Source organism: Myxocyprinus asiaticus, chromosome 1 (genome assembly GCF_019703515.2).
Source record: "Myxocyprinus asiaticus isolate MX2 ecotype Aquarium Trade chromosome 1, UBuf_Myxa_2, whole genome shotgun sequence".
Classification (NCBI taxonomy): Eukaryota; Metazoa; Chordata; class Actinopteri; order Cypriniformes; family Catostomidae; genus Myxocyprinus; species Myxocyprinus asiaticus.
In genome coordinates this window covers 19,262,074-19,281,346 of record NC_059344.1, presented here as the reverse complement: position 1 = coordinate 19,281,346, position 19,273 = coordinate 19,262,074, and the positions used below count along the sequence as shown (strand labels likewise).

Below are 19,273 nucleotides of genomic sequence, written 5' to 3'. Positions count from 1 at the left end.
AGACTGCACTACTGCTGGCTCTGGCCTCAGTAAAGTGGGTCGGTGACCTGCATGCACTATCAATTAACAATTAATGTCTGGAGTTTGGCCCCGGTCTTTCAAAAGCCACTGTCAAACCCAGAAAAGGCTATGTGTCTAACGTCCTAACCATGCCCTTCAGAGCGCAGGTGGTTCACCTTCAGGCATTCTTCCCTCCTCCATTTAATTCAGATGAGGAACAATCATTGCAACTGTTATGCCCTGTGCGGGCACTACACGCATACGTTGAGCGTACATGCCAGTTCAGTATGTTATGGAGGACGCACGAAAGGAATGTCCATCTCCAAGCAAAGACTTTCTCACTGGATTGTCAATGCAATTGCCCTGGCTTATTAGTCACAGGGTAAGACTTGCCCAATTGGTGTTAAAGCACACTCAACTAGAGGCATAGCCTCCTCATGGGCATGGACGAATGGTGTGTCCTTACAAGACATATGTTTTGCAGCAGGATGATCTTCTCAAAACACATTTGCAAGGTTTTACAACCTAGACGTAATGTTTCTCTCTTCACAAGTCCTCTCTGTTTAGAGCACTTGCTATTCATTTGCCAAATATATATACTTATGCTCCTCCCTTTAAGGATGAACTCCCCATCTTTTTACACAACCGGCTGAATTCAGGCCATTGTAATTTACCATAAGTCACAAGCACTTACATTATAAATAAACTCCCTTCCCGACTGGGTTCGTGAAGGAGTTAACTCATACTATATGACTATAGTTCATATATTCATTCTGAGTGCTCCCCTCCTGGCCCAACATGAGGGTCACTCACTGCGGCATACTCATGTCAGTCGCCAACCCATGAGACTGCGGCATCATGCTTCCATTCTGGGAGGTTATTTCGTGTAGTGCGGCGTTTTGGGATTCTGTTCCCCATATGTGTTAATAAACGCAATGTCAAGTGTACTGAGTCGTAAGGGAACGTCTCAGTTACGTACGTAACCTTGGTTCCCTGAGATGAAGGGAACGAGACATTGCAAAAGCTAGCTGCACTACAAAACTCAGGGTTCTTGAGGCACGAGCGATGCACTACTTGTTCTCAGTCAGAAATTCTGAGGAAATGGTGTTTGTGCACCTGTTTTTATAGCGAACTGTTTTGTGCCAAAACAGGCGGGGCTCAAACACCATAACCAATATTAGAATATTGCCGTTATTGTAGAGGTTTCAACTAGGACATGTAAAAGGCACTCAGGGAACCAATGTTACGTACTTAACCAAGGTGTTTTCAGTGTTGGGTGTAATTTATCTAAATCTAAAATCAAATTAATTAATTAGTAAAAAACTACAGACTACTTTGAAATTCTTGTAATCAGATTACAGTTATTAACAACTAAGTTAATTACTTTCAAGTAATTAACTTGGGTGCTTGGGTTTAATATATAATATTATTTATGTAGAATGAATGTAAAACATGAATTATTTTAACATGTACGTCTATTTGCATTTCTGTGATCTGCTGAATGGCATTCACCCCCTAATTTGTCATTGTAAGGGAGAAATGCATGGTGTTGACTGTATGACCTGTGTGCAGCAATGAGTAAGAAGGAAATATAGATATTATTTGGAATTTGTTGAGTGGAAAAAAAAATCTGTTAAATATTGTTTGTAGAAAGCAACTTAAAGTATTTAGTAGTGCTGCCAGCTTAAATGCGTTAATGCATAAAAATTAATTTAAAATGTTTAAAGCTTTAATTTTTCTTAATCATGATTAAGGCATGTACCGATTTGACATTAGATTCTGACATTTTATTCAGCTCCGTGTGAGCTGTAAACACTGTTAGAGGGCGGGGCCTTTGCGATGTGTTTAGTGGGGACATTACACTCATATACACACTAAAAACATACAACAGTGAGTCCGTGTCAATGATCAAGTGCTGGAGAAAGAACCTATATAACTAATGCTGAAGGGACCTCGCGGGACTTCACTGAAGTCCTTCACGCGTATTGTAAGTCAGCATTTTACCACATAAGCATGTCAATTTTTATAAGCTCGCTGTGCAGCTAGTTCCCTATCTGTCACTCACTCGACGCTGTGTCGATGTAGTGACACTAGGGGTCACTCTTGGGAGCCCCAAACACCTCTGCTTTTTTGAAAAAAGGCCAATGAGAATTGGCGAGTGGAATTTGCATGCCACTCCCCCGGACATACGGGTATAAATGGAGCTGGTATGCAAACACTCATTCAGATTTTCTCTTCGGAGCCGAGCGTTTCTATTCATTAAAGCTGAATTCATCTGCGAAGTCCATTCACCTCATCTGCTGAATTCTACGGTGCATTTCAGCAGCTTCTCCCCCTCTGCACCCGTAGAGTGCAGAGAACGCCCCTGGGCGCTTCGGCAGAAACAACTAAAAGAGTATATTCCAAAAAAAAAATAAAAAATAAATACAAATATAAAAAAAAATAAAGGAGTATATTTTCTTTCTAACAGAGCGGCACACACATGGAACGTCTTTTTAAAGATGCCTTTCCGTCTGTGTGTTATTCCTGGTTGCGGTCGATATCTCTCCGCTTCTGATGGCCAAGATCGCTGTCTTTTGTGTCTAGGCACTGCCCACACGGAGACATCGTTCGTGGATGGGTCTTGTCCTCACTGCGAGAACATGACCATGGCAACATTGCAGTCGCGGCTTGCATTCGTAAGAAAGCAAGCCACCCCAGTGGCTCCCCGCCTCGGTCCTTCTACCTACGGGTATGAGGCCATGCCAGTTAGCACTGGGGGCGATTTGGGGACGTAAATGGGACCACCTCCGCCGTGTATCCCCCACGGACCTCCCATTCCCCAGCAAGCTCGCTTGCTCCAGTCGGGCACTCAGACGAGATCGCCGGCTCATCTCAGGACGAGTTCGACATCTCGTTCGGAGCCCGGGAAGAACTCAGTCTCGATGACAGCGCGCCTCACGAACAAGCACGCACAGTCGGTGCTGAACTGTCTGAAGGCGTTCAGATGGAGAGCAGTGGTTACACTGAAACTTTTTCAGAGGCTCCTGGGGCATATTACATCCTCAGCGGCGGCCACACCGCTCGGGTTGATGCATATGAGACTGCTTCAACACTGGTTTCAGACTCAAGTCCCGAGTTGGGCATGGCGCCGCGGGACACATTGCGTGGCCATCACGCCGATCTGTCGCTGCCTCTTCAGCCCTTGGACCGACCTTGCATTTCTATGGGCAGGGGTTCCCCTAGAGCATGTCTCCAGGCATGTTGGTGTTACAACAGATGCCTCCAAGATGGGCTGGGGCGCCGTATGCAACGGGCACACAGCCGCCGGCTCCTGGACTGGTCCACGGCTGCATTGGCACATCAACTGCCTAGAGTTGTTGGCAGTACTGCTCGCCCTGTGGAGGTTTCGGCCGTTGATCCAGAGCAAGCACGTGTTAGTCCGGACGGACAACACAGCATCGGTAGCATACATCCACCGCCAAGCGGTCTATGCTCCCATTGCATGTCACAACTCGCCCACCGTCTCCTCCTATGGTGTAAGCAGTGCCTCAAGTCGCTACGAGCCACTCACACCCCAGGCGACCTCAACACTGCAGCGGACGCGCTGTCAGGACAGGTTAGAGACTCCACGCTCAGGTGGTCCGGCTGATTTGAAGTCGATTCGGTCAAGCACAGGTAGACCTGTTTGCTTCCCGGGAATCCTCCCACTGCCCGCTTTGGTACGCCCTGACCGAGGCACCCCTCAGTATAGATGTGCTGGCACACAGCTGGCACACAGCTGGCCCCCTGGGCTACGCAAATACGCGTTTCCCCCAGTATGCCTACTTGCACAGACCCCGTGCAAGGTCAGGGAGGATGAGGAGCAGGTCATCCTGTGGTTCTCGGATCTCACGCTCCTCGTGACAGCCCCCCCCGGCGAATTCCCCTGAGGAAGGATCTTCTTTCTCAGGGACGAGGCACCATCTGGCACCCATGACCAGGCCTCTGGAATCTCCACGTCTGGCCCCTGGACGGGACGTGGAAGACCTAAGTGGCCTACCACCTGTGGTGGTAGACACGATCACTCATGCTAGGGCTCCCTCTACGAGGCGCCTGAATGCCTTGAAGTGGCGTCTGTTCGCTAAGTGGTGTTCTTTCTGATGCAAAGACCCCCAGAGATTCGGGAGAGGCTGGAGGGGCGGCTGCCCCCTTCCACCCTGAAGGTGTATGTAGCCGCTATTTCGGTGCATCACGATGCAGCAGATGGTAAGTATTTGGGGAACACGACTTGATCATCAGGTTCCTGAGAGGCGCTAGGAGGTTGAATCCCTCCAGAACGTGCCTTGTCCCCTCATGGGACCTCTCTGTCAGTGGCGCCTCTTTGGCAGACATCTGCAGAGCAGCGGGCTGGGTAACACCCAACACCTTTGCGAGGTTCTACAATCTCCGGGTGGAGCCGGTCTCGTCCCGTGTATCGGCAGGCACGAGCAGGTAAGTTCTGGGACAACTGGCCAGGTGTACTACTTGCACATAGCACCTTTTCCCTCCCTTGAGGTGAAGACATGCACTCTTGACTCCCAGTCGTGTTCACAGACTGTATTCCCTGGATGACTTTCCTCCTTAGCCCTCTGGCAGCTGAGTTTGCAGAGAAACTCGCTGACCGGCCCAGTACGCGCGCTAATGAGCCCCTGTACTGAGGTAGGTGCTCAACATGTGCTGGTTCCCCAAAGGCGACCCCATGTGATATCTTCCGCAAAATCATTTCCCTGACGGCAAACTGCGTCTTTCTTGGGCAGAGGCCCCTCTGCCCCCAGTCGCCGTGCTCTGTAGAAACTCCTCCCCATTTGGGTAGGACCTACCATGGGACCTCTCCACATTAGGTTAGACCATGTGACGTATTCCATTTAAAATACCCCCCCCCTTTTTGGGTGGGGTGTGGTCTCTGTGGTGTCTTCCCCTTGGGAGGGACACCCCCCGACGCAGACACTTATGGCTCCCAGTCAGTTAACAAATGCCACTCTTTTTGGGGAGAAAAGAGAGGGAAAAGAGGTCTCGGCTGGGCTAGGCTGTCCCTATAGTTGGGCAGTCGACTTGTTCCTGATGGACCGTTCGATGCTCATATGAGCGTTGGGGGAGGTTACATGGTGGCCTGGTGCGCTGGCTACAAGGCACACAGTAGTCTGCCCATCACACACCGCCAGTTCACGCAACACAGTTCAGCTAGTTGTGGCATTTTGTATAGGGACCCCTAGTGTCACTACATCGACACAATGTCGAGTGAGTGACAGATAGGGAATGTTTTGGTTACTTTCGTAACCTCCGTTCCCTGATGGAGGGAATGAGACGTTGTGTCCCTCTTGCCACAACGCTGAACTACCCGCTGAAATGGCCGGGACCTGGTCTCGGCTCCTCAGCACAAAACCTGAATGAGTTGTTGCATACCAGCTCCTTTTATACCCGTATGTCCGGGGGAGCGGCATGCAAATTCCACTCGCCAATTCTCATTGGCCTTTTTTTAAAAAAGCAGAGGTGTTTGGGGCTCCCAAGAGTGACCCCTAGTGTCACTACATCGACACAACGTCTCATTCCCTCCATCAGGGAACGGAGGTTACAAAAGTAACAAGGATGTTTTTCTCCCTAATGATGCTCCGCTCAAATAGAATTTAATTTAAACTTTATACCCATTGCTGCTGAGCTTTTGAAGTGTCAGCTTATGATCACCGGACAGTTCAGATGAATTATCTTTACACTGGAAGTGCTACCGCTAAAAGCAGAGTTCAATGCAGTGCTGGATGCCCTGACACAAAGACAGCCTGCCGACTGATTAATATTAAATGAGGGTTTAATGCGTATTGCAATGAATACTAGTTCTTTCAATCAGTCAACATCCCACTTAGACTTTGGGAAATTTTTAATGTTACCTCGAATTGGAGCTATTTTAGTGAATTTCTGTCTTTATACTGTGGAGTTTGGAAAATGTTAATAAAGTATTTTTGTTACATACTGTATTGTTTTGTTTTATTCTTTCCAAAGAACAAATAAATGCATTATGACAGGAAATAAGTATACAATATAGAGTCAAATTTTACTACTTTTAAAATCTGAGATTAATCGCGATTTACTATGAAAATTGAGATTAATCACGATTACAAATTTTAATCTACTGACAGCCCAAGTATTAGTAATGCGATTATTTTTTTCAACAAAGTTATCATAAATCAGTAATCTGATAATAATTTTAGAGAAGTAATTAGTAATTTGTTGGGATTACTTTTTTGATGAATTTACCCAACACTGGAAAAAAATCTCCTTTTGTAAGGTGAGTAAATCTTGTATAAATGATGAGATCTGATTAAATTCAATTCTAATAAATTCATTTACCAGTTTAAATTATACTAATAGGTACTAGCTATATACACATATTCATATCTGGTTAAGTCCACGTAAATCAATCTTTGTAAGTATTTGACGTGTGTTCACGTCACATCTAGTGTCAGTGCATTCAATCTCTCATATGCACACACATGACCCCAGGGCCAATTGGTAGCAGTTCACCAGCAATCTGTCCGTTTTTTTCGTCATCAAATGTTTGCATATCTCTCTTTCTCAAACTCACCGGCTGGGTTCCCCACCTCCCCCTCTCCTCCTTCAACCAAAGAGCATAACACCAGCCAAGCAACACTTCCCCTCCCCCCCCCCCTCTCTCTCTCTCTCCTACATGTCCTTTTCTTCTTCAGGCAGCCCACTCAATCATTCCTCCCTCCCTTCTCTCTGCCACCTCTTTCTTTCTCCCTCTCTCTCTCTCCATTCCAATGAATGCACAATCCTCCGTTCAGCCAGGCCTGTCCTGGGGGGTGGGGTTCAGGACACACACACACACACACCCCCCTCTGTGAGTGCACATCTGCAGAAGAACAAACGCCTATCAGAGGGAGTGATAAAGAGAGAACTTACAATGGACATGGACTGAGTCAAAGTCAGCAGGACCAGGAAAGCAGGTCTCCTCAATACAGGCCTCAAAACCAGACCCCCACATAACTAAAACCAGACCCCCATATAGGGTGAACATGGTAACCATAGTTTTTGCCAAAATACTACTACAGTTATTGTTACTACTACAAAATCATAATAAACATTTATGAGATCTACGTCAAGCAGTGTCAAAGGCAAAGTATACTTCAGTTTTCCGCTTGCTGCTACGTTGCGCACATTGCACCAGACAGAAATTTCGTCATCAGCTCCGTTCACTCGTTTGTCTCAATATGCGAACTGTCTGCATTGACTGCGTATGCGCCTACTGATTAATTGTACTCCAAAGCAGTCATTGCACGTATGTGTCAAACATGTTCACACTGGCATGTTGCAGTGATTAAAAGGCTATGCACTCAACCATACATGAGACCTAAACAGCCGTTAGAAGCTTTTAGAATCTTTGTTATTTTGACGTATCAGTTTTTAAATAAAAGTTACGCTAATAGAGTAAGTACAGGTAAAGTGGGACAATTAACCATCCATCATTTTGTTTAAATTTTTAAAATTTTGGAAGGTAAAGGATACAGAACAGGACTTCCCAATAGAAACTAGCTTACACAATTACAGAAATACACAAACAACCCTCTCATTATCAGAGATGACAATTAGATTAGCAGCTAATGAATAGATTAGCACACTGCTAATCACTATGGCATTATGAGGAATAACAGCCCTCGCAATGCTAATGCTAATAGCGCTAGCCTGTGCCCAGGGAGAGTTCAGGTTAAATGTTACTGCCATTTGAGTTCAGTCAGAGCTCCACGGCACAAAGCTGCTGTTAAACCATTTGCAATGTAGGCTAAAAGCAAAACTGGCCTGAGGGTGACACGTGCTTGTATGCACTGATGAAAACCGGCACTGGCGACAATACGTCAGATGTGTTCCAGGCCAGACAGTCACACTGGAGTCTTCTATTGCAACAGTGGTCAGGGTGGGTGGGTAAAAAAAGAGGATGTTCTTCCGGTGGAGATATATTGATGAATGGTGTGGTTACAGAGGGGACATTTGGCAAGAGTAACACAATACTGACACAGATTTGAAATGAAGATGTGCGTGTGTGTATGTGTGTGTGTGTTCTAAGCTATTGTTTAGGGATAAAGTTGTCCCCAAAAGTGAGCTAAATCTGACAAAACCTCCCTTTAGAAACATTCAGGGAGGTCCTCAATTGGAAAAACTATTCATGTATAAAGCACAATGTTTAAGTTCTGAAAATGCAAAGAGTTTTCTATTAGGATTAGTCTATTAATTATAATAAGCTTTATATAAAAACAATGGAAGTCCATAGTATGTCCCCTTTTAAATAGCTAAGTAAATATATGTCTAAGAATGTTTTGAATATCTCCTAATGACAATGATGAAGTGTGTTCTTCCGGCAACGTTTTGTGAGAGCTTTAATGAGGGGCGGAGCCAACAGATACACACCTATGCCAACAGCACCACACACATATACGCAAAAACACAATTGTTTCTTGATTGATCGCAATACTCCAGGATGCCGGTAATGGACGTGGATTGTGTGTGAGATGGACACTCAGCCAAAAGGAAGTGGAGGTTCACACACTCACACCGCTTAAGTGCCCGGGTTTACTCCAGTTCTTGACTAACACATAATCCATAACCACCACTTCACTTCCTACTACCACAAGAGAGCCACACACACACACACACACACACACACACACACACACACACACACACACACACACACACACACACACACACACACACACACAAAAGTGTAAAGAGCCTGCAAACAATTCTAAATCACAAACACCTTAAATGAGACTCAGTAAAACACAGAGCCACTAACAGAGCACAATCTCTTCAATAAACTTCACCGACCTTGTCAGGAACAAGTCATTTATACATCGTCATGTACATCCTGCTTTTCCATATGAATGTGAGGGAAAGACAATTCATTGGAAATAAACAGAGCAGCATTTCTGTTGCATCTTTTCTTTTGCAGTTGTGTGTGTGTGTGTGTGTGTGTGTGTGTGAGAGAGAGAGAGAGAGACAGAACATAAACAGTACAAGCCGGACTGACTGCATACAACAAGCTTCCTTTGTGCAGCAATCCTACTGGAAAAACCAGAGCAACTTTCTCTTGCTCTCCACCTAGTGTGTGTTTTCATTTTGCTGAGCTGTCCAAATGCAGCCCGGACACTTTCACGAGTTCAGTTTAAATGCCTCCTTGAAGCACAAAGAAACAGAGGGACAGAGGTGGAGAGAGAAAGTCTTACCGTGTTTCTGAGCGTTATTCCCTGTGTTTCTGAGGTAATTCCACACTGTGTTGAGGTGCTCGTTCAGTCTGTTGGTTGGACAAGCTAAGCAAAATCTCTGCTCTTATTTTCCTTTTAACCAGCTGCAGGCTTGAATACCTGCCCCCCTCACGCACAAACACACATATATACACACACACACACACACACACTGGCCGCAGGGGTTGCAAATAAAAACACACACCATGCAAAGGCTGATGCAAAAGGAGCAAACAGAATTCCTTCTTTTTTTAAGCCAAAGTAAAAAAAAAGAAAATAATAATAATTAAAAAAAAAAAACAGTGTCTCCCTCGTTCTGTTTTTCTTTGCTTTCCTCAATCTTTCTCCTCTCTCTCTCTCACTCACACACACACACACACACACACACTCTTTCTCTCTGTTTTTTTTCCACTCAGTAGTCAAACAAAGAGAGGAAAGGAGCTGGTCTCTCTCTCACATAAACACACACACACACACACAGTGCTTAAGCCCAACCCCCTCTATAGGCCCGCCTGCCTCTCTTCGTTTTTTTTCACATGGTTCGCTCTAAACAGCCCCTCCCCCATCCCCTGTCACCTCTCTCTCTCTTTCTCTCTAGCCTCATTCTCACCCTCCCTCCCTGTGTGTCAGATAGAAGGGACCAGAGAGTGAAGGGATTCCTCACTATTCCACTATTTTAATGTGATTTTAGAGTTGGACTGCATGATTCCATCTGCAGTCTGATCATGAGGTTTGATGTTTAGTGGTCAACTGATCATACTGATGAATAAAGCTTGATAAATGTGTAGACATTTTATTTCTTACAGTTCAATAATGACGAAGCACAAATCCGAGATGTGTTTCCCGATACGGTCAGATCCACTTCGATGGAGGTGCGAGAGACTGAAACTGACCCAGCAAATTCACTTTTTCTCCCTCGGACACATTGGGTGTCTCTCAATCACAATCCAATTATGATATCATGAAGCATCTTGATATATTGAATCACGAGATATGTATCGCAATACGTACTATATTGTGAGATGCTTGGCAATACCATTGGTCAATTGATCATACACCGGTCTAGGATCAATACAAATATCGATACAGGGATTGTAAAAATATAATTGAGAAAAGTATCACGACATATCGATATATGATTGTATCGACACAGCCCTATTCATAAGCCGATATTTGGTATTTTTAAATGATCAGCATTTGTTGATTAGAGAGCAAGCTAGACTTTTGACGACAAAGTCTGCTGCAAATTGTGTGTGCAGACTAAAGGCCAAAGTATACTTCGGTTGTCAGCTGTCACGGGTTATCAGCAGAGGCAGGACCCAAACGCAGAGTGAAAAACAAAAAGTTTTATTAATCCAAAAATAAACACAGACAAAAACTCAAACTTCTCCGAAGAGAACTAAAACGAGGTTCAGGGTGGTAAACACAAGGACGGGTTGGGCTGGATAAAGGAGGAAAACACAGGACCGACAGACAGGAACAAGACCGAAGAGCTAGACGAACTCACTAGACCAAAGAACAAGACGAGCTGGCACTGGACAGCACACACGAGGAGACTAAAATAGGGAGAGAAATCAAACAGGTTAACAGCAGGGCAGGTGAGGCAAATTAACTAATAATGGGCACACAAGGATGCAGGGTATGACGGAGGACTGATAGACATAAGGCAAAACAGAAACAAAACAAAAACACATGCTCTCACAAGAAACAAACACCCAAATGGCACGAGCACACATCGCCAAGACAATAAGGCAATTTGCACCCATGCCGACTGACAGATAAGACGAGAGAACGCATGGCAACGGCAACAAAGCAATGCCATGCATTCTCACATTAGACAAAGCCTGAGCGTTCATCGCGAGGCAAACACCACGCGATGCATGCAACAGGCAACAACACGAGACAAGACACCTGTGCGAGAGTTCGGCCACAAATAAACCCGACAGCTCAGACCGAAGTGACCGAACCTCAGCACAACGTGAAGACAGATTGCGACCCGGGTGCGCAGCGCAAAGAGAGCGCAAAGCAGGGCATGTCCGCGGTCGCAAGAGACAGACACAAACGACTGACGCGTGTGCATGCCGTCAAGATGACATAAGTGCAATGCACTTACTCCAATAAAAGACAATACATGGAGTGTCTGGACCCGACACCAAAACCGAAACAGAACCAGACAGGGAAGTCAGGATCCAAACACCATGCTCCGAACATGAAACACAAGAACGACCGAAGAGCGCATGGCAGGGAAACCACAACCTGAAGCCGTGCGTTCACACAGACAAAAAATGAAACACAACACAGACAGAACAATGATGTCACAATTCTGTAACACAAAAACCCAGACTGACAGAGTGACAGGATCGTGACAATCAGCAAGCCGCCATATTTCTCCACATGCACAGTCCATGTGTACTTCCCGCATGCAGCCCAACATCTACACCTGTGTGTGCTCTGCGCATGCATCGAGTGTTGACTGTCCTAAAGAGTATCACAAACCATTTGAATTTAATGTGCCAATTTACATAACAATCGCTGTGTTGACGCAGATTACAACAACTGTGATCGGTCCACTTTAACCAGAGACCGCCCCCCAGGATGGTAACAAGAATATCTGAGGTTGCGACACATTTTATCCAAGTTTATTTTAATATCAATGCATTATATTACATTGTATTTTGACTCGGCACCATTAAAGCAATTGTCTCAATGGGGAGCACCTGCTGTTTTTTTATTCTGTTTGTGTTTCATGAAGTTAAAAACAAAACGCGACAAAAGATATCCGTTTACAGCTTATAAACTCTAAAAGCTTTTTTCTCTAGGCCTTTACTTGATATTAATTTAATATGAGAGTGAAATAGTATGTTGCGCAACTTTTTAATCAGCACAATGATTTGACCGTATGTTTGACAGTAAGATGTCCAGTAAAAAATAATATTTCATAAGTTATGGAAACGGAACACTTCTAATTTAATAAGCAAATTAAAAAGCACCAGGTAAAAGTTGGGTATATTGCCTAAATGCATGGTAAAGTCTTTAAAATGACACCCATTTTCTGTTATTCAGGTGAGTAGTGAATTATTATTTAAGTGACTCAAGGGCAAGCATACAGTAATTTCCTCATTAATTTTCATATATAGGCAAATAAAATAATATATACCTACATTTCAACATGTTCACATACTTTGAACAAATTTTTGATGCTACAATAATTTAATAAATACTTCTGAATCCAGAAATTACATTTCTTGCATTGTTTTTGTTTATTTATGAAACATATTGTTAGCATTTTGGCTGTGTACTCACAGAATGATGCAGACACACCAATGCAGAACTATAAAAGCAAAACAAATGTGTTGGCCACTATGCGGAGCCTATGCCGTAGGTTTGACGCAGAAGTATAAATCAGCATTTAGCCTTAATCGGATTACTGTGTGCACTGTTGTTTACAATTTTACACATTATTTTTTATTAATATATTTTTACCAATTCCAAATAATCTTTTACAATTCCGAAGAATGAAGTCCCATTGTAGTCAGGGTGTAAGTTACAACAGATAGCTCTGGTCCTGATCTGACTGGACAAGCGGCGTTCCATGAGTGTTCTGTGGTTGGATGATTGTAATTGATTATGGGTGATGTTTTTTGCATGTATACATCACCACTTATATGTACTGAGTGTATGCATCACACAAGAGTGAGGTATGTATCTGTGTGAGTGAGTGTTCAATGTGAGAGAGAAACTAAAGAAACAGCTGTTTTGTGCTGTAACTCTTTCCCTACTGTTTCACCTCGAATAAGCCTCAAAACACACACACACACACCCTTGGACGAGGACAGCAGATGAGGATAGCCACGTGCAGCCTCAAATGTTCCAATGGGAGACCCAGAAAAGCAGGCTGGATGGAAAACCTGTTCAGAGAAATCACACTTACATTGTTCACTAAAGAAAAGAAAAAAACAAAAAAAAAACAACAACAACGACGACAACAAAACAACAACAACAACAACAACAACACAATGAATCATAATAGACACTGTTACTGCTTTGAGCTATTATTAGCGTTTTTTCATGAATTCCATTCCCATGATCCAAAAACGATGAAAGTTATTCAAAAAATCTTCCTGAGGGGAAAGGAGAGCAATAGAGAGAAAGATGATTCAGAAGCCAAATAAAGCCATGTTCACTATCAGGGATTTTGTCCTTGATTCCCTTGGCCGAACCGTTACATAATTTCCATTGTATTGATTTATAACTGCAGAGATGAAGCCTTTGCCAACAAGAAGTGAAATATTTGACTTTCTGCCAATAGACAAGAGAATGTGTGTGTGTGTGTGTGTGTGTGTAAAAGTGTCAAAGAATGCTGGTGTTATCAAGGTTGTTTGTATAGAGTTATGCAACTAATACAATAAAAAAAAAAAAAAAGACATTTGACTAAGTGACACAGTTGACTGTCTAGTTCCACTCTTCTTTACACACTCTAGACTTTTCTCAGCATGAATATTAAAGGGGTAATTTTTTAATTTTTTTGGCAAGAAATTACTGTAAATATTACATTAACTGTTTATGATGTTTTAGGTCTAAATCTAAAAATTAATTCCTAGTTTCTTTAGTAAAATTAAGCATTTACATAAAACAACAACAACAACAACACATATAGTGGACTTAAAAAGGTACACGTTCCTTATAAGCTCACAAATGTGACTTTTCACATTTGCAATGAAATAAAGCAACTGTTGTCAGTTTATGACTAAACAAATCTCATACTCGCTTTATTGGAAGGCTGTAGACCAGGGTTCCCCAATTAGTTTTCACCAAGGGCCAAATTCTGTCAACAATACAAAGTCAAGGGCCACAGCCCTCGATGTAATGAGAAAGTGTTTGTGCTGCTGCTATTATTATTGTTATTTTTATTATTAAAAGAGTCACACATAAATATTCTGATTTTTTCTTAGTTCTTTTTCTCAGTATTAGTAGCCTGTTTTATTTATTCAAACAATTATGAACTTTTTGTTTGTATACAGATACACAAAACTACAAAAAAAAAAAAAAAAAAAAAAAACTTTAATGAACAATCTGGATCTCCATTTCCTCCATGTAAGTCAACTGTTCCTGCTCATCTCCAAACGGGATCTACTTTCCCTAATTGCAGATTCAATTATTAGACCTATTAGCATTAATATTGTTATTGTTCTTAAGGATAATATAACAAACTATTGCAATAATTTCCATAAAGACCGTGAGCCAATGTTTTCTTATAAATTACTTTTAATATTATGCAATGCATCATATTTTTTACTGTACAATGTTAATCTTACTATTGCACTATTCCACGTGTATTTGTTTCACAGTACCTAGTGTTATATTATCCAGGCATTAATCCAGGCATTATAAAAAGAGTAGCTGACTTTGGGAGTCTGTTTGGAAAGTACTCGTAGAAAAATACATGTGCTAATATAAATAGGACGTACATTTATGCAACAGTGCTCTTTACTCGTCTCACTCGCATAAAAACAGATTCTATACTCCTCAGAATGCATCAACACCGTGGAAAGAACATAATGAAACAGTTACACCAAATTAGGTAAATAAATGCTTAAACAGCATTCAATATATTAATCTCTAGCACTGACAGCTAGCCTGAGCAGGACAGGTGACTGGTCTAAATGTTTGTAGAACAGCAACTGCGCTGCCTACTTTACAGGGGTGAAATTTATTTATTTATTTTAAGGACTCTGTGTGTATAGATAGAACTTTTGTCGGAAGTTTGTCTCACAAAATCGTCACGGATTTGGTGTGAACAGGCCTTTAGCGCGGGCCATACATTTGTTCCATGGGCCGCCTATTGTGGAACCCTGCTGTAGACATTTCTATAAGAAAACATGTAAAACTTACAGTAGATTTGGGTGAGCTTAATTGGGTCACTTCACCCTACACTTGGTCTTTTCATGATCGGATGTGCTTACACAAGCTGTGGGTTTGCTGTCGGGTCAAATATAGTTTGCACAGCTCCATAATTCAATAACAGCCTCTTTGCGAATCTTTATTTTTAGAGAAAGGATTACGCTGACTGCAAACACCATACTAGCATGTTACAGTACAATTTGTTAAGCACTGTCCATCCATCGGTCTCCCTGTTTCATCTCATTCCCAACAGACAATCAAAATCTCACCATGACCAGTGTAATGGTATGCTTTGCACACTGTATGTTATAATTTATTCAAATTAAAAGTCAAACGTAATATTATTTCACCAACCACAAAGTGAAGTTTTAATGGAGGAGTCATATCTGTATTTTCTTATACACGTTAATATTAACATCCATATGTCAAGTTATTAAGCAAAATTAATACTAAACATTGCCACATGTATTAATATACAGTAGAATTAATATTTATTGATAAAAATACCAATACTCAAATTGTTTATATTTAAATTATATTTTTTAAACTAAATGCACGTTATTTGGAACCCTCCACATGTGTTTTACGGTATTTACATTAATCACAGATTGATCGATCAATTTGAATGACAATAAGTTATGAAAATGTATTACATCACTTGGTGTCACTGATATGTGAATGTTGACAGTCGTGTTGTTGATGTATTCATCTAGCTGACATTAGAAACTTGTAAAAGAACAGAACAAACTGTTTTTGCAGCTTAGTTTCAATAAAAGTTTGTTCAGACTCAGGAGAAAGTTTTGAACTCTGAATCTTACTGTACATTTTCGGAATAAAATTAACTCTTTTATTTCAAAAGATCAAGGAAAATTCAAGTTCTCATGATGTGTCCCCTTTAAAACTTTCTTACAAAAAAAACAAGCCCTTCCCACCAAAATACAGAACATCTTTTCCTCTCCGCTGTCTCCTATTCTTCCTTTTCTAATGGAGCGGATGGAGAGAAGTTAGAGAGGGAGTGATGAGAGAGCTTTGACATGAAAGGAAACTGTGACAGGAATAAAGGAAAGAAAGACTCGTGCTCTTCTGTTCACAGCACAAATTGTTTCCTCTTTTCAACATCTCCAGTTTCTCGCCCCCCCCCCCCCCCAAAATACATATCTAGGAGCTGCTGATTAATTTGCAATTTAGGTTTAATGAGCTACAGCTGTGCGCAATTACCAATCAGCACATTTTGAACAATGCATCCCACAATGCAACACTTCAGCCCTTTGACAAGTACAGAGCTTTACATGGAAAGTTAACTTTTTTTAGGAATATGTCAATCAATGTGTATAAACACGGTTCACACATTAGGATCATTATAAGCAGATTTGTAACAACACTGTGGTAATAAAACTCAGGGAGCGTCAACCGCATTTATCTGTAAGAGTGTTGTCGTTCCGTGTGTGTATAGAATAAAGAATAAAGAAGAAATGTGCATTATTGACAGAAGAATCATGGATGCCAGAAGTTTAACCTGTTTGGTGTTAGCTATTTTTGACCTCATTAATGTTAGTATTAGCAAACGTCAATTGCATTTACAAGTTGCTCGTTTGGTTCTTTAAACATGACACTTATCACTCCTGAAAATAACCAGCTTCTCTGTGAACAGAACATTATCAAGCACTCAGAAAAGGAGTGACTACAGTATTTAGCTTCAGTGTGTTCAAGGCCTATAATACCTGAAGTCTCCTCTATGTGTTTGTGTTGAAAATAATTAGTGGTCGACCGATATATTCTGAATTTTTTCAGTATCGGCATCGTCCGATACATTTTCGTAAAGATTTGTGTAATTTTGGCTGATTTATTTCTTGAGGGCGCTGAGAATCGCCTGCTTGCATGTGAATTGACTGAGACATGTAACCGACCAGTCATGGTTCGTTTTGTTGTTACATGCCATCATGTTACTACAATTACAGACCGGTTTGCAACACAGTCTCATTTATACAGTCTGCATATCAGAGCCGTGGCAGACGTGTTTGAGCTCATAATGTTAAAGTGCTCACCTGTTTCATTCTCCCTCTCTCTCCTCAACAGTTACCTGTAACTTTTTACTGTCTTTTCTAATGATAAAAAGGCAAATTTCAATAAAATTAATATCCTATACCATTTGCAAATATGCACATATCTCGTTGAAACAGATGTAATAAACAAATCTCACAAAACTTGAGCAGATCCAGCATCCTGTGGAGTGCTTATTTATTTACCTCTAAAACTATGTATTCTATCAGCCTCTTCTCAGCAGTTCCCTGTAAATTTTAACTTTCTTTTCTAATGATAAAAGGCAAATATCAATAAAACTTCTATTACACACCGATCAGTCACAACATTAAAACCACCTGCGTAATATTGTGTAGGTCCCCCTCGTGCCGCCAAAACAGCGCCAACCCGCATCTCAGAATAACATTCTGAGATGATATTCTTCTCACCACAATTGTACAAAGTGCTTATCTGAGTTTCCATAGACTTTGTAAAAACTTCAGGATCAGGATCAAAAGTACACTATATTGCCAAAAGTATTCGCTCACCCATCCAAATAATTGAATTCAGGTGTTCCAATCACTTCCATGGCCACAGGTGTATAAAATGAAGCACCTAGGCATGCAGACTGCTTCTACAAACATTTGTGAAAGAATGGGCCGCTCTCAGGAGCTCAGTGAATTCCAGCGTGGTACTGTGATAGGATGCCACCTGTGCAACAAGTCCAGTCGTGAAATTTCCTCGCTACTAAATATTCCACAGTCAACTGTCAGTGGTATTATAACAAAGTGGAAGCGATTGGGAATGACAGCAACTCAGCCACGAAGTGGTAGGCCACGTAAAATGACAGAGCGGGGTCAGCGGTTGCTGAGGCGCATAGTGCGCAGAGGTCGCCAACTTTCTGCAGAGTCAATCGCTACAGACCTCCAAAGTTCATGTGGCCTTCAGATTAGCTCAAGAACAGTGCGTAGAGAGCTTCATGGAATGGGTTTCCATGGCCGAGCAGCTGCATCCAAGCCATACATCACCAAGTGCAATGCAAAGCGTCGGATGCAGTGGTGTAAAGCACGCCGCCACTGGACTCTAGAGCAGTGGAGACGCGTTCTCTGGAGTGACGAATCACGCTTCTCCATCTGGCAATCTAATGGACGAGTCTGGGTTTGGCGGTTAACAGGAGAACGGTACTTGTCTGACTGCATTGTGACAACTGTGAAGTTTGGTGGAGGAGGGATTATGGTGTGGGGTTGTTTTTCAGGAGCTGGGCTTGGCCCCTTAGTTCCAGTGAAAGGAACTCTGAATGCTTCAGCATACCAAGAGATTTTGGACAATTCCATGCTCCCAACTTTGTGGGAACAGTTTGGGGATGGCCCCTTCCTGTTCCAACATGACTGCACACCAGTGCACAAAGCAAGGTCCATAAAGACATGGATGAGCGAGTTTGGTGTGGAAGAACTTGACTGGCCTGCACAGAGTCCTGACCTCAACCCGATAGAGCACCTTTGGGATAAATTTGAGCGAAGACTGTGAGCCAGGCCTTCTCGTCCAACATCAGTGTCTGACCTCACAAATGCGCTTCTGGAAGAATGGTCAAAAATTCCCATAAACACACTCCTAAACCTTGTGGAAAGCCTTCCCATAATAGTTGAAGCTGTTATAGCTGCAAAGGGTGGGCCGACATCATATTAAACCCTATGGATTAAGAATGGGATGTCACTTAAGTTCATATGCGTCTAAAGGCAGGTGAGCGAATACTTTTGGCAATATAGTGTATCTCTGATTCACAAATCATGATGGTCAGTCTGTGACAATCCTAGCAGGCGATCCAGGCCATTTAAATTGGTCAGGTTCAATTGCAGGTTCGAGTGCGTGAGTGCAACTTCAAAGTAAAAGCACTTCATGTGCGCTATAAGTAAATGTCATGTTCACTATGTACTGTATGTGCAGTTGGTTTGATTCGGTATTTTTTGAGAAAATTTGATTGCTAACGTGGACATGCCATCTATGGTTTCCATCCACTTTTCATGCTATTTTGTTATCGACAAAGTGAAAATGCGTAAATGTTTTGGTTTATCTTCGCATAAGTTTTGGTTATCACAAAATAA

At 42.3% G+C, this 19,273-nt stretch overlaps 1 protein-coding gene across 4 annotated transcripts in view; it reads right to left on the bottom strand.

The window, feature by feature from the left end:
- Positions 1 to 19,273, bottom strand: part of LOC127446745 (lysine-specific demethylase 6B-like) — a 152,661-nt gene that overhangs the window by 52,060 nt on the left and 81,328 nt on the right. For 2 of the 4 annotated variants that reach the window (XM_051707944.1, XM_051707950.1), the window contains exon 1: positions 9,234 to 9,619. The exons of the other annotated variants lie outside the window; for them this stretch is intronic. The gene's annotated coding sequence lies outside the window, so the exon portion shown is untranslated. Of the gene's footprint in view, positions 1 to 9,233; positions 9,620 to 19,273 lie in introns of those variants that run through there. 4 annotated transcript variants of the gene reach the window in all.